This window comes from Hemitrygon akajei, chromosome 12 (assembly GCF_048418815.1).
Source record: "Hemitrygon akajei chromosome 12, sHemAka1.3, whole genome shotgun sequence".
In the NCBI taxonomy this organism is placed as follows: domain Eukaryota; kingdom Metazoa; phylum Chordata; class Chondrichthyes; order Myliobatiformes; family Dasyatidae; genus Hemitrygon; species Hemitrygon akajei.
In genome coordinates this window covers 107,860,248-107,874,226 of record NC_133135.1, presented here as the reverse complement: position 1 = coordinate 107,874,226, position 13,979 = coordinate 107,860,248, and the positions used below count along the sequence as shown (strand labels likewise).

Here is a 13,979-nt window from a genome sequence, read left to right as displayed (position 1 = left end):
GCACCACAGAACTGTGTCTGCTGGAAGTCCCAAAAGAAGGACTTGCCCAAGATGTTCTTCAGTGATGCTGGTAGATAAGTGCCATGGTGTGCATTGCCAATTTCGGAGCCAAAGTCTTCCACGTTGAGACAGAAACAAGAGCTTTTACAGAGGTAACTCAACCAAGTGACACTGTGAGATGGATCATTCTCAAAATGAGGACCCTCTGATTGCAGCTAATCGAGCATCTGCTTCAACAATAAAACTAACACAGAATCCCTGAGCCTATCAAAATAAACTTAACAAACTTAAACATAAAGTACCAGTAAACCGCATTACAAAGAGCGAGTCGCTCGGGAAACTCTTAAACTCTTAAGGAACTCTTAAACCATTAATAACTGTTGTTAAGATATAATTAACCAATTCAGGTGCTCTAAAAACCTCAGAACCCAATGCTCTTTGAACCCCTGCACAGGCCGGAAGAAGTCACTACAGGACTCCCCTCCCTATAGCTGACACCTGATGGCCCAGTGAGACCTGAAAACTCGAGATCCAGGGATAACTCGAGAGACCTGGGGAACTTGAGAGGGAGGAATGGGGAACTCGAGAGGCAAGGAGACTTGGGGATCCAGAGAGACTGAGAGACCTGGTAACCTCAACAGTCTGAGATCAAGAAACTTCGGGTGGGGCCGAGAGGGAGGCTTGAGAGTCCTTGAGTTGGGGAGGACAATGAAAAACACTAAACACATTGAATAAGTCTTGGAAACAATCAGAAAAATAAAAATCTTGGGAACATAGAGAAAAGTCCTTGGGAAACCTTGAAAACATGAAACTTGAAACCTAGAGAAGGAACATTTTTAAATTTTGTTCACAATGTTTTATCTTTCACAATTTTTTCAGAGGCAATGAGGATATACTCTCAATTTTACAGATCAAGTCAGCATAGACATGTTTCTGTCATCGCTAAGCTAGCGGGTTCTCTGTAGACCTGTTTAATTTGCTACATGCAAGTTAAATTTTCCCAGTCTGTACCATGACTTTCATCAAGAGGTTAAAAATACTCCTGATAGGGTTACTTTACTTGCATATTTGCACACTCCAACCAGGAATCAGCTTTTAGAGTAGGGCTCTTCCAGAATTTACACTATTGACTTTAATGATGATTTCTTAAATCAATTGATAAGCTTGCTTGAAGTGTTCATTTGTTATGCAGAACACAAAGCTGGGAACTGGAAACTTGTGACTTAAAGCTTGGAACGGATACTGGAGAAACTCAATGTAGACTAGAGAAGCTCGGTTTGTAGATGACTCGGGACTCTCGGAATGTAGAGTCAGGACAAGTACTGAGAATAGAAGGCACCCTCTCCTCAAGCCAGCAATGTCAAAACGTCACTGTTCAATCTTCGCTGGGTCCATTTCTTGGCAAGATCCTTCTGTAACGATGGAGACAGAAACGACAGTTTATACATAAGAATTCCAACGGAACATTGTTGCCTCAACGAATCACTCTGACCAATGAATCTCATGGCCAAAGTCAGCAGCTCTCTCTCTGCTTGGTCCATCTTTGTATGGGTCGAGACTTGCTGTCACCCGGTTCGGACATGGCCCAAGTGTAGAGTGAGAGACAGTGAAGCAGGTCGATAGTTCAGACTTTAATGCGAACAGTATGTATTTAAACAATAAGAAAACAATAAACGCTAGGCCAAACAGGGCCCTTGACTAAAACCCTCAACTGGAAAACAAAGCCTACACTGCGGCTGAAAAGAACAACTAAGAATAAAACGAATACCGCTAGTCTTCTCAACCAATACTACAACAGAATGAATAGAGTTAAATACTATCACAATGAAATAATAATTAGCTGACACGTGCATATTCACAAGCACAATTGCTGAATCTGCTGTGTTGCCGAATCTGTGGTTGTGACATTTAAGGTTTCTGATTCAGAGTCAGGTTTAATATCACCAGTATATGGCATGAAATGTGATGATTTTTGCTGCAGCAGTACAATGCAATACAAAATAATACAGAAAAAACTGAATTACTGTGAGTGTTTGTATGTGTATATATCTCTATATATAATAAATAAATAGTTAAATGTACGGCAAAAATAAAAATTAAATAAGTAGTGAGGTAGTGTTCTCAATGTCCATTCAGAAATCCGACAGCAGAGGGGAAAAGACTGTTACTGAATCGTTGAGTGCGCACCTTCAGCTTCTGTACTTCCATTTCTATGGCAGCAATGAGAAAAGCTCATGTCCTGGGTGATGGGTGTCCTTAATAATGGACGTCATCTTTTGAGACATCACTCCCTGAAGATGTCCTGGATACCATCGAGGGTAGTGTCGAAGATAGATTTGATTGTGTTTACAACTCTCTGCAGCTTACTCCAATCCTGTGCAATAACCTCCCCCCCCAAAAACGAGACTGTGTTGCAGCCAGCTAGAATGCTGTCCATGGCACAGCTGTAGAAATTTGCAAGTGTTTTTGGAGACATACCAAATTTCCTCACACTCCTAATCAAATACAGCCACTGTTGTGCCTTCTTTGTAGCTGCATTGACATGTTGGGTCCAGGTTAAATCCTCAGATACTGACACCTAGGAATTTGAAATTGCTCATTCTCTCCACTTATGAACCCTCTATGAGGACTGGTGTGTGTTCCCTCATCTTACCCTTTCTGAAGTCTACAAACACTTCTTTGTCCTGACTGACGTAAAGTGCAAGGTTACTGCTACCATACCATTCAACTAGCTGGTTTAGCTCGTTCCTGTACGCCCTCTCGTCAGCATCTGGCAACAATGGCTATATCATCCGCAAATTTATAGACAGCATTTGAGCTGTACCTAGCCACACAGCCACGGGTGTAGAGAGAGTAGAGCAGTGGGCTAGGCACACATCCCTGTGGCGTGCCAGTATTCATTGTCATTGAGGTGGAGATGTTGTTTCCGACCCAAACAGATTGTGGTCTACCAGTTAGGAAGACAAGGATCCATTTGTAGAGGAAGATACAGAGGCCCAGGTTTTGGAGCTTTTTGGGGATCAGAACTGTAGGAATGATTGTGTTAAATGCTGAGCTGTAATCAATAGACAGCAACAATGGGATTCTTTCTATTCCCACAAACTTCCTGATGGTTAAATATTTCTAAGTAGATTACTACTCCACCTTCCCTGTTACATGTCTACTTTTTTTTCCTCCTTCATGTCTTCTTCTAGCTTCTTGGCAAATGCATTCATGACTGGGTGGTAGCAACATCCAAATTCTCACCTGATGCTGGGTAAAAAGTTCCTCTACTTGTTCCAAATGGATTGGTTAATGACTTAAGATCATAGCCTTACAAGAGGAAATCAAGATTTAAAACTACTACATCAAAACCTGTCATAACAACAGCACAGTAGCATAGTGGTTAGCACAACACTTTACAGTACTGGTGACCTGGGTTCAACTGCCCATCAGATTGTGTTGTTACGGATTCAAGCAACAATAAATATATGAGTTAGGCAGGGGTTTTTATAACAAATAACACGTTTATTAAAACACTGAAAACAAACCCCCCCCAAAAGTAAACAAATCACTAACGTAACCAGAAATCAGCTGTGGTGCGGCAGCTTAAACAGTTCTTAAAGCAAGGAAGCTTAAACAGTTCTTAAAGCGATATTGCAAAAACAGTTCTTCAAAGTAGTATTGCAAAAGTTCAAAATGCTCACAGTCCATTTAAGGGAGAGACTTTTTAGACAATTTAAATTCTCCTTCACGTCGTTTTGTTTCAATTCCCAGTCGAACTACTTTTCCCACGAAGAATTTTACAAAGATGAAATGTAACGGCTTAAAGGCACTGACCTTTCCTTTACAACACTGTACTCAATCCTTTCTGATATTTCACAGGGATTAACATGAGTACAGTCAACAAATTCCTTCCGAATGAGGATCAAACAAGGTCAAACCTGTTTCACCATCGAAATCGATTCTCCTCGATCTTTTAACTCCTGAACTCCGATCTTCACTCTCCACTGACTCTCAGCTAGCAGTATTATAAAGAAACTGCTGGCAATGACCTTTTAAACTTTAGGCAGAAAATAAAACTCCACCTTTCAACGAGACTGCATCATAATATTGGACCATGCAGTAGCATGGAGTCCAAATGACAAATCCAACCACAAAACTGCCCCTCCTCACGGGGGGGGGGGGGGTCCTCCTTTTATACCCTGTAAAAAAAAACTGTCACATGACCTCTACAGGCAGGAAAATGACATCACTCCACCATCACAAGACCATTACCTCAAGTCCAGTATAGCTTCAACACCGGTCACGTGACACGGTACGTAACATTGTGTTCTCCCTGTGACTGCCTGGGTCTCCTCCAGGTGCTCCGGTGTTCTCCAACAGTCCAAAGACCTACTGGTCAGTAGGTTGATTGGTCGTTGTACACTGGCCCATGATGAGGTAATGGTTAAATTGGGGATTGCCAGGTGGTGCAGCTCGAAGGCCAGAAATGCCGATACTGTGCTGTGTCTCAATAAATAAACAAACAAGCAAATGCAATGATATTAAGGATGGAGGCTGACAGCCTATAATGGGACTTACAGGACTGTGCGTGTGTCTGAGTGCGGGGGAGGGACAGGGCTTGCTTTGTTGCTGGTTGTGTTCTGAGGTGAGAGTGGCAGGCATTGTTCAGCATTGTCTACCACCAATGGAAGGTCTGCGTGTGATAGTCTCTCTCTCCCTCTTGCTCTCTGATCCTGGTGGAAAGTGCCTGCATTCAAACGGTCTCTCTCGCTCTCTCTTGCTCTCTGATCCTGGTGGAAAGTGCCTGCATTCGAACGGTCTCTCTCTCTCCCTCTTGTTCACTGATCCTGGTGGAAAGTGCCTGCATTCAAACGGTCTCTCTCTCTCCCTCTTGCTCACTGATCCTGATGGAAAGTGCCTGCATTCAAATGGTCTCTCTCTCTCTCCCTCTTGCTCACTGATCCTGGTGGAAAGTGCCTGCATTCGAACGATCTCTCTCTCTCGCTCTTGCTCTCTGATCCTGGTGGAAAGTGCCTGCATTCAAACGGTCTCTCTCTCTCTCCCTCTTGCTCACTGATCCTGGTGGAAAGTGCCTGCATTCAAACGATCTCTCTCTCTCTCTCTCTTGCTCTCTGATCCTGGTGGAAAGTGCCTGTATTCGAACGGTCTCTCTCTCTCTCCCTCTTGCTCACTGATCCTGGTGGAAAGTGCCTGCATTCAAACGGTCTCTCTCTCTCTCCCTCTTGCTCACTGATCCTGATGGAAAGTGCCTGCATTCAAATGGTCTCTCTCTCTCTCCCTCTTGCTCACTGATCCTGGTGGAAAGTGCCTGCATTCGAACGATCTCTCTCTCTCGCTCTTGCTCTCTGATCCTGGTGGAAAGTGCCTGCATTCAAACGGCCTCTCTCTCTCTCCCTCTTGCTCACTGATCCTGGTGGAAAGTGCCTGCATTCGAACGGTCTCTCTCTCTCCCTCTTGCTCTCTGATCCTGGTGGAAAGTGCCTGCATTTGAATGGTCTCTCTCTCTCTCTCTCTCCCTCTTGCTCTCTGATCCTGGTGGAAAGTGCCTGCATTCAAACGGTCTCTCTCTCTCTCTCCCTCTTGCTCTCTGATCCTGGCGGAAAGTGCCTGCATTCAAACGGTCTCTCTCTCGCTCTCTGATCCTGGTGGAAAGTGCCTGCATTCCAACGATCTCTCTCTCTCGCTCTTGCTCAATGTGTCGGAGTTTCAGGGACTTGGGCAAGGTTTAACTGCTGAGGTTTGTGGATTGGACTCTGTATGATGTGTTTCTGATTTTGGTCGCAGCTTTTTTTTGTAACTATTTTGTGTGATTTTGATGGAAGCAGACTCATCTAATGAACTACACAGTGCTAGATGGAACTAGACTGAGCTGAACCGAGTACGTCTGGACTAGTTGGATGATTTATGCTTTGGTGATTTACATTCTGTGCTCTTCATTTGTTTTTCTTTTTGCCATTTGTGCAATTTGTTCTTTTGTGCTTTGGATGTTTCATGTTTCCTTTGAATGGGCTCCATGGTTTTTCTTTCTTTGTTTCGTGGCTGCTGTGAGAAGATGAATCTCAGGGTTGTATACTACATACATACTTTGATAAGAAATGTACTTTGAATCTTTGTTGTGTTCTGTGTTGTTCTGCCCAGCATTCTGGATTTGCTATGTTGGCACTGGAATGTGTGACAACACGTGCGGGCTGCCCCCAGCACGTCCTTGGGTGTGTTGGTTGTTTTGCAAACGGCACATTTTAGTGTTTGTTTTGAAGTACATTTGATGTATTAATCAGCAGCACCTCCACTTCCTGAGGAGACTGAGGCTCCCCCACTATCTCCAACTGAATTTTACAGGAGCACCATTGAGAGCATCCTGACAAGTTGCATCTCCATCTGGTATGGGAGCAGCAGAGCGTTAGACCGGAAACAGGACCCTTAGTATTATTAAGGATCTCGCCCATCCATCCAGTATCGTCCTTGATTCTCTACCATCAGGCAGGAGACTCTGATGCATAAAGACAAGATTTGGAGCAAGAAGGCTGCGAGTGGAACGGCTAAAGATTTCCAGAGCGAAGGCATTTTACTTCTCAGGGTAAAAGAGAGGCAAGACTGCGCAAGCACGTGACATCAGCCAGTGGAGTGGGAAAAGTTTAAAAAGACTGCCATATCCAGCAGGCAGCAGAGTGATAGGGCTTTGGTTCAACAGGCTTCAGCGGTAACGAGGCAAGTCTGTGTTAATTGCGGAAAGATAGTATGTGTGTGAGGCCAGTTTTCTGTGCTCGGTGTCAGATGTGGGAGGTCCTGGAGTCTTCCAGCCTCCCGGACGGGCATATTTGCATCTGGTGTGTCGAGCTGCAGTTCCTAAGAAACCGCGTTAGGGAATTGGAGATGCACCTCGATGACCTTCGCCTGGTCAGGGAAAGCGAGGAGGTGATAGAAAGGAGTTATAGGCAGGTGGTCACACTGGGCCACGGGAGACAGCCAAGTGGATAACAGTCAGGAGAGGGAAGGGGAAGAGTCAGGTACTAGAGAGTACCCCTGTGGCTGTACCCCTTGACAATAAGTACTCCTGTTTGAGTACTTTTGGAGGGGGGGGTGGACAACCTACTTGGGGGAAGCATCAGTGGCCATGCCTCTGGCACAGAGTCTGGCCCCATAGCTCGGAAGGGTAGGGAAAGGAAGAAGAAGAAGGCAGTAGTGAAAGAGGACTCCATAGTTTGGGGGTCAGACAGGCAATTCTGTGGACGCAGGAAAGAAACTCGGATGGTAGTTTTCCTCCCAGGTGCCAGGATCTGGGATGTTTCAGATCGCGTCCATGATATCCTGCAGTGCGAGGGAGAATAGCCAGAGGTCTTGGTACATATTGGTACCAATGACATAAGTAGGAAAAAGGAAGAGGTCCTGAATACAGACTACAGGGAGTTAGGAAGGACGTTGAGAAGCAGGACCGCAAAGGGAGTAATCTCGGGATTACTGCCTGTGCCACGCAACAGTGAGAATACGAAAAGAATGAGGTGGAGGATAAATGCGTGGCTGAGAGATTGGAGCAGGGGGCAGGGATTCAGATTTCTGGATCATTGGGACCTCTTTTGGGGCAGGTATGACCTGTACAAAAAGGGCGAGTGGCACCTGAATCCCAAGGGGTCCAATATCCTGATGGGGAGGTTTGCTAAGGCTACTGGAGAAAGTTTAAACTAGAATTGTTGGGGGGTGGGAACCGAACTGAAGAGACTGGAGAAGAGGCGGTTGGTCTGCTTGGAGACAGTATGTGAGGGAGGATAGGCAGGTGACAGAAATGGGACATGCTCAGACAGACAGTTTGAGATGTGTATATTTTAACGAAAGGAGTATTGTTAACAAAGCGGATGAGCTTAGAGCGTGGATCAGTACTTGGAGCAATGATGTGGCAGCCATTACAGAGACTTGGATGGCTCAGGGACAGGAATGGTTACTTCAAGTGCCGTGTTTTAAATGCTTCAGAAGGGACAGGGAGGGAGGCAAAAGAGGTGGGGGCGTGGCACTGTTGATCAGAGATAGTGTCACGGCTGCAGAAAGGTGGACGTCATGGAGGGATTGTCCACGGAGTCTCGGTGGGTGGAGGTTAGGATCAGGAAAGGGTCAATAAATTTACTGGTTGTTTCTTATAGGCCACCCAATAGGAACAGGGATATTGAGGAGCAGATAGGGAAACAGATCCTGGAAAGGTATAATAATAACAGAGTTGTCATGATGGGAGATTTTAATTTCCCAAATATTGATTGGCATCTCCCTGGAGCAAGCGGTTCAGATGGGGTGGAGTTTGTTGGGTGTGTTCAGGAAGGTTTCTTGACACAATATGTAGATATGCCTACAAGAGGAGAGACTGTACTTGATTTGGTATTGGAAAATGAATCTGGTCAGGTGCTGGATCTTTCAGTGGGAGAGCATTTTGGAGATAATCATCATAATTCTATTTCCTTTACAGTAGCATCGGAGAAAGATAGGTACAGACAAGTTAGAAAAGCATTTAATTGAAGTAAGGGGAATTAAGAGGTTACCAGGCAGGAAATTGGACGCTTAAATTGGAAACAGATGTTCTCAGTGAAAAGTACGGAAGAAATGTGGCAAATGTTATGGGGATATTTGTGTGGAGTTCTGCATGGGTACGTTCCAATGAGACAGGGAAGTTATGGTAGGGTACAGGAACCGTGGTGTACAAAGGCTGTTATAAATCTAGTCAAGAAGAAAAGAAGAGCTAGGTAACGTTAGAGATCTAGAAGATTATAAGGCTAACAGGAAGGAGTTTAAAAAGGAAATTAGGAGAGCCAGAAGGGGCCATGAGAAGGCCTTGCCAGGCAGGATTAAGGAAAACCCAGAGGCATTCTACAAGTATGTGAAGAGCAAGAAGACGTGAAAGAATAGGACTTATCAAGTACGACAGTGGGAAAGTGTGTATGGAACCGGAGGAAATAGCAGAGGTACTTAATGAATACTTTACTTCAGTATTCACTATGGAAAACGATCATAGTGATTATAGTGCAAACACGAGGAAATCTGCAGATGCTGGAAATTCAAACAACAATACACACAAAATGCTGGTAGAACACAGCATTTTGTGGATAGTGATTATAGTGATGACTTTGCAGTGGACTGAAAAGCTTGAGCACGTAGATATTAAGAAAGAGAATGTGCTGGAGCTTTATGGATAGCATCAAGTTGGATAAGTCGCCAGGGCAGGATGAGATGTACCCTAGCCTACTGTGGGAGACAAGGGAGGAGATTGTTGAGGCTCTGGCGATGATCTTTGCATCATCAATGGGTACGGAAGAAGTTCCGGAGGATTGGAGGGTTGCGGATGTTATTCCTTTATTCAAGAAAGGGAGTAGAGCTAGCCCAGGATATAGAGTCTTACTTCAGTAGTTGCTAAGTTGATGGAGAAGATCCTAAGAAGCAGGATTTGTGAACATTTGGAGAGGTATAATATGATTAGGAATAGTCAGCATGGCTTTGTCAAGGGCAGGTCATCCCTGATCAGCCTGAATTTTTTGAAGATGTGACTAAACACATTGATGAAGGAAGAGCAGTAGATGTAGTGTATATGGATTTCAGCAAGGCATTTGATAAGGTACCCCATGCAATGCTTACTGAGAAAGTAAGGAGGCATGGGATCCAAGGGGACATTGCTTTGTGGATCCAGAACTGGCTTGCCCACAGAAGGCAAAGAGTGGTTGTAGACGGGTCATATTCTGCATTGCGGTCAGTGACCAGTGGTGTGCCTCAGGATTCTGTTCTGGGGCCCTTACTCTTAGTGATTTTTATAAATGACCTGGATGAGGAAGTGGAGGGATGGGTTTGTAAGTTTGCTAATGACACAAAGGTTGGAGGTGTTGTGGATACTGTGGAGGTGACAACGGGACATTGATAGGATGCAAAACTGGGCTGAGAAGTGGCAGATGGAGTTCAACCCAGATAAGTGTGAAATGGTTCATTTTAGTAGGTCAAATATGATGGCAGAATACAGTATTAATGGTAAGACTCTTGGCAGTGTGGAGGATCAGGGGGATCTTGGGGTCCGAGTCCATAGGACACTCAAAGCAGCAGCACAGGTTGACTTTGTGGTTAAGAAGGCATGCGGTGTATTGGCCTTCATTAATCGTGGAATTGACTTTAGGAGCCGAGAGGTAATTTTGCAGCTATACAGGACCCTGGTCAGACCCCAGTTGGGAGCATTGTGCTCAGTTCTGGCCGCCTCACTACAGGAAGGATGTGGAAGCCATCAAAAGGGTGCACAGGAGATTTACAAGGATGTTGCCTGGATTAGGGAGCATGCCTTACGAAAACAGGTTGAGTGAACTTGACCTTCTCTCCTTGGAGTGACAGAGGATGAGAGGTGACCTGATACAGGTGTATAAGAAGACAAGAGGCATTGATCATGTGGATAGTCAGAGGCTTTTGCCCAGGGCTGAAATGGTTACCACAAGGGGACACATGTTTAAGGTGCTGGGGAGTAGGTACAGAGGAGATGTCAGGGGTAAGTTTTTTACACAGAGAGTGGTGAGTGCGTGGAATGGGCTGCCGGCAATGGTGGTGGAGGCGGATGCAATTGGGTCTTTTAAGAGACTTTTGGATAGGTACATGGAGCTTAGAAAAATAGAGGACTATAGGTAACTCCAGTGATTTCTAAGGTAGGGACGTGTTTGGTAGAAATTTGTGGGCTGAAGGTTTTCTATGTTTAAGAATGATCAGGATTGGAAAACAGCATCTTCCCTCAGGCCATTCGGCTTCTGAACTCCCTGCCACATCACATTCAAAGTGTCACTGTATAATTTGTACTACACAGTATTTATACCCTTTACTTTGATTCATTTCTAGATTTAATTCTTATTTTTCTAAGTTATAGTGTACTATATGTGTGTTGTGCTTTATACCCTGGTTTGGAGAAACATTGCAACACACACAAAATGCTGGTGGAACGCAGCAGGCCAGGCAGCATCTATGGGAAGAAGCAGTCGACACTTCTGCACAATTTATTTGCCTCCTTTGCCATCCATCCTCCCTGGACTCTTCTTATGTACACCAAAATACAGGAAGGCACAGAGTCAACTGTACTTCCTTAGAAGGTTGGCATCATTCAATGTTTGTAGTGAGATGCTGAAGATGTTCTATAGGTCAGTTGTGGAGAGCGCCCTCTTCTTTGTGGTGGCATGTTGGGGAGGCAGCATTAAGAAGAGGGACACCTCACGTCTTAATAAGCTGGTAAGGAAGGCGGGCTCTGTCGTGGGCACAGAACTGGAGAGTATGACATCGGTAGCAGAGCGAAGGGCGCTGAGTATGCTACGGTCAATCATGGAAAACCCTGAATATCCTCTGCATAGCACCATCCAGAAACAGAGAAGCAGCTTCAGCGGCAGGTTGCTATCGATGCAATGCTCCTCAGACAGATTACTCCCCAATGCCATTCGGCTTTACAATTCAACCGCCAGGGGTAAGATATGTTAAAGTGCCGGGGTTAGGACTGAGCTTAAGTTACCATTCAATGTATTTTAGTAAACTATTTAAGAACTTTTTAAAAGCTATTTATTAATGCTTTTTTGAGAGGGTGATTTTAGATGCATATCATATTTATACTGAGTTAAGTATTGTATGTAATTAGTTTTGATACAATAAGTGTATGGGACATTGGAAAAATGTTGAATTTCCCCATGGGGATGAATAAAGTATCTATCTATCTATCTATCCACAAGTGCTGCCAGCTTTTTCCATTAAAAATCAGTTCAGACCAGATCAGACCAGTCCTGACGAAGGGTCTCGGCCCAAAACGTCGACAGCGCTTCTCTCTGTAGATGCTGCCTGGCCTGCTGTATTCCACCAGCATTTTCTGTGCGTTGCTTGAATTTCCTGCATCTGCAGATTTCCTCGTGTTCGGAAAAACATTGTTTTGTTTGACTGTATACATGTATATAGTTAAATGCCCATAAATTTGACTTGAAAAGACATCCTCTAAGTATTTTTTTTAAGTTAGGGAATAAAGCCCTGGCCTTTCAGTTTTCTCTAATACTTTGTTGGATTTGGTATCGGCTGTATAGACAGCCCAGTAGCATAGTGGTTAGCACAACTCTTTCCAGTACCAGCGATCCGGGTTTGAATTCCCATCACTGCCTGGATGATATTTGTATATCCTCCCTTTGATTAAGTTAGGATTCATTTGGGGGTGGGGGGTGGTTGGGTCGTGCAGCTCAAAGGGTCTATTCCATCTTGTATCTCATTAAATAAAACAATTGTTTAGTCAGTGACTCTACAGTACATTCATTCGTTTTCACCAAACTCTCGTATTAAGGTTTACAAAATGACTTAATTTCAGTGGTTTGCTCATTCAGGTGTAATTGCAGCTTGCTCGTCATACAGGATAGGGGGAGCCACAGCTCCTGAAATTACACACTTGTCATCTCTTGCATCCTCTACTTGTTAGTCATTGGGAAGCAAATCCCGCCTACCGTTCGTCACTCGATTGGATATAGCGAGTCCCGATCACGAAGTTGATTGGACAGAGCAATTGACAATCAACCTCCATCGGGCGGAATCACTTTCAGTTGAGTTCGGCTTCTCGTACCGTCTAATGTCTCGTGGTTTTTAAATGGATGACCTCTGGTTACAAATTTGAAAACTCCTGTTCGCTCTGTGACTATAAGGTTGGTGGCAATTACGGTTTCACCTAACCTATTACCGAAAGTCCGGCGAAAGCTCGGCAATTAATAGGCGGGGTTCGGCTCGTGCTCGGTATCAACCAGAGCTTCTCCTTCACTCCTCTCTCCCCCCGCCTCAATCCTACAATCACACTGCTCGCTGCTTTCTTTGACTGTTAGATTTCCATTCAACCTTGCCCAACCATTCTGTCGTCGCAGCTTCCCCTTTGTTGGAGTTTGGCTCCATAACACCCGTTGCTGCCGACTCACCGGTCGCTCGTTCCTTCAGCAGCATTCAACCTGACTTGTACTCCAAGTATAGCCTCCAATCAGAACACGCAGCTCCGCCTCGTGCTCGCAGTTCCTCCAATCAAAGCTCGCCATTCCACATTGCGCCCTTGGTTTCTCCAATCGGAGCTCGCCGCCGCTCCGCATCGCACTTTTGATCCACTAATCAAAGCTCGCTGTTCCGCCTTGCGCTCTTGGTCCACCAATCAGAGGTCGCCGCTCCGCAATGTGCTCCAATCAGAGTACGCTTGATCCCGCGCGTGTCGGCTCGTGTTCTTGCTCCTTGGGCTTCAAGTTGACGGCTTTTGTTCTTCCAATACGGTCCGCATCGTGATAATGGCGGGCCGCCGAGTCCCGCAACTTCACACAGAAAAAGCTGTAGGAACTCGGGTTCGGGCAGCATCTGTGAACAGTAGACGTTTCAGCAGGGCAGTTGCATCTACCTCCATAGATGTTCCCTAACCTGCTGAGTTCCTCCAGCATTTTGCGTGTCGCAACGGCTTTACTACATCTGCAGAATTTCTTGTGTCCGTAGAATCAAAATCAGGTTTAATATCACTGGCATGTGTTCTGAAATTTGTTGTTATGCAGCAATAATACAACACCATACATAATACCTTAACCTAATTTACAGTTTTTAGTGTGCGCACACGAACAATGGCACTGAGTTCACAACTTTCTGCAGCTTATTTCAATCCTGTACAGCAGTTACCCTCACACCCGCATACCAGACAGTGATACAGCCAGTGAGAATGTCCTCCTCGGTATATCTGTAGAAAATTGCGAGTCATTCAGCAAAGAAACTGGATATTTAGCCAACCAGTCCATTCCAATCAAGATTCCCATTGAAACCATTTCTATCTGACCTCTTTTGACCAATATCCCTTTAAACCTTTCCTATCCATATACCTGTCCAAATAGTTTTTAAATACAGGTATCCCCGCTTTACAAAAGTTCACTTTACGCCACTTCGTTTTTATGAGAGACCTACATTAGTACCTGTTTTCGCTAACTGAAAGAAGTCCGGAGGATTTTTGC

General features: G+C 44.8%; 1 protein-coding gene across 2 annotated transcripts in view; it reads left to right on the top strand.

Moving 5' to 3' along the window:
• Nucleotides 1-12,531: 12,531 nt before the first annotated feature.
• Nucleotides 12,532-13,979, top strand: part of alkbh6 (alkB homolog 6) — a 28,863-nt gene continuing 27,415 nt past the window's right edge. For both annotated transcript variants that reach the window (XM_073063823.1, XM_073063822.1), the window contains exon 1: nt 12,532-12,659. The gene's annotated coding sequence lies outside the window, so the exon portion shown is untranslated. The remainder of the gene's footprint in view (nt 12,660-13,979) is intronic.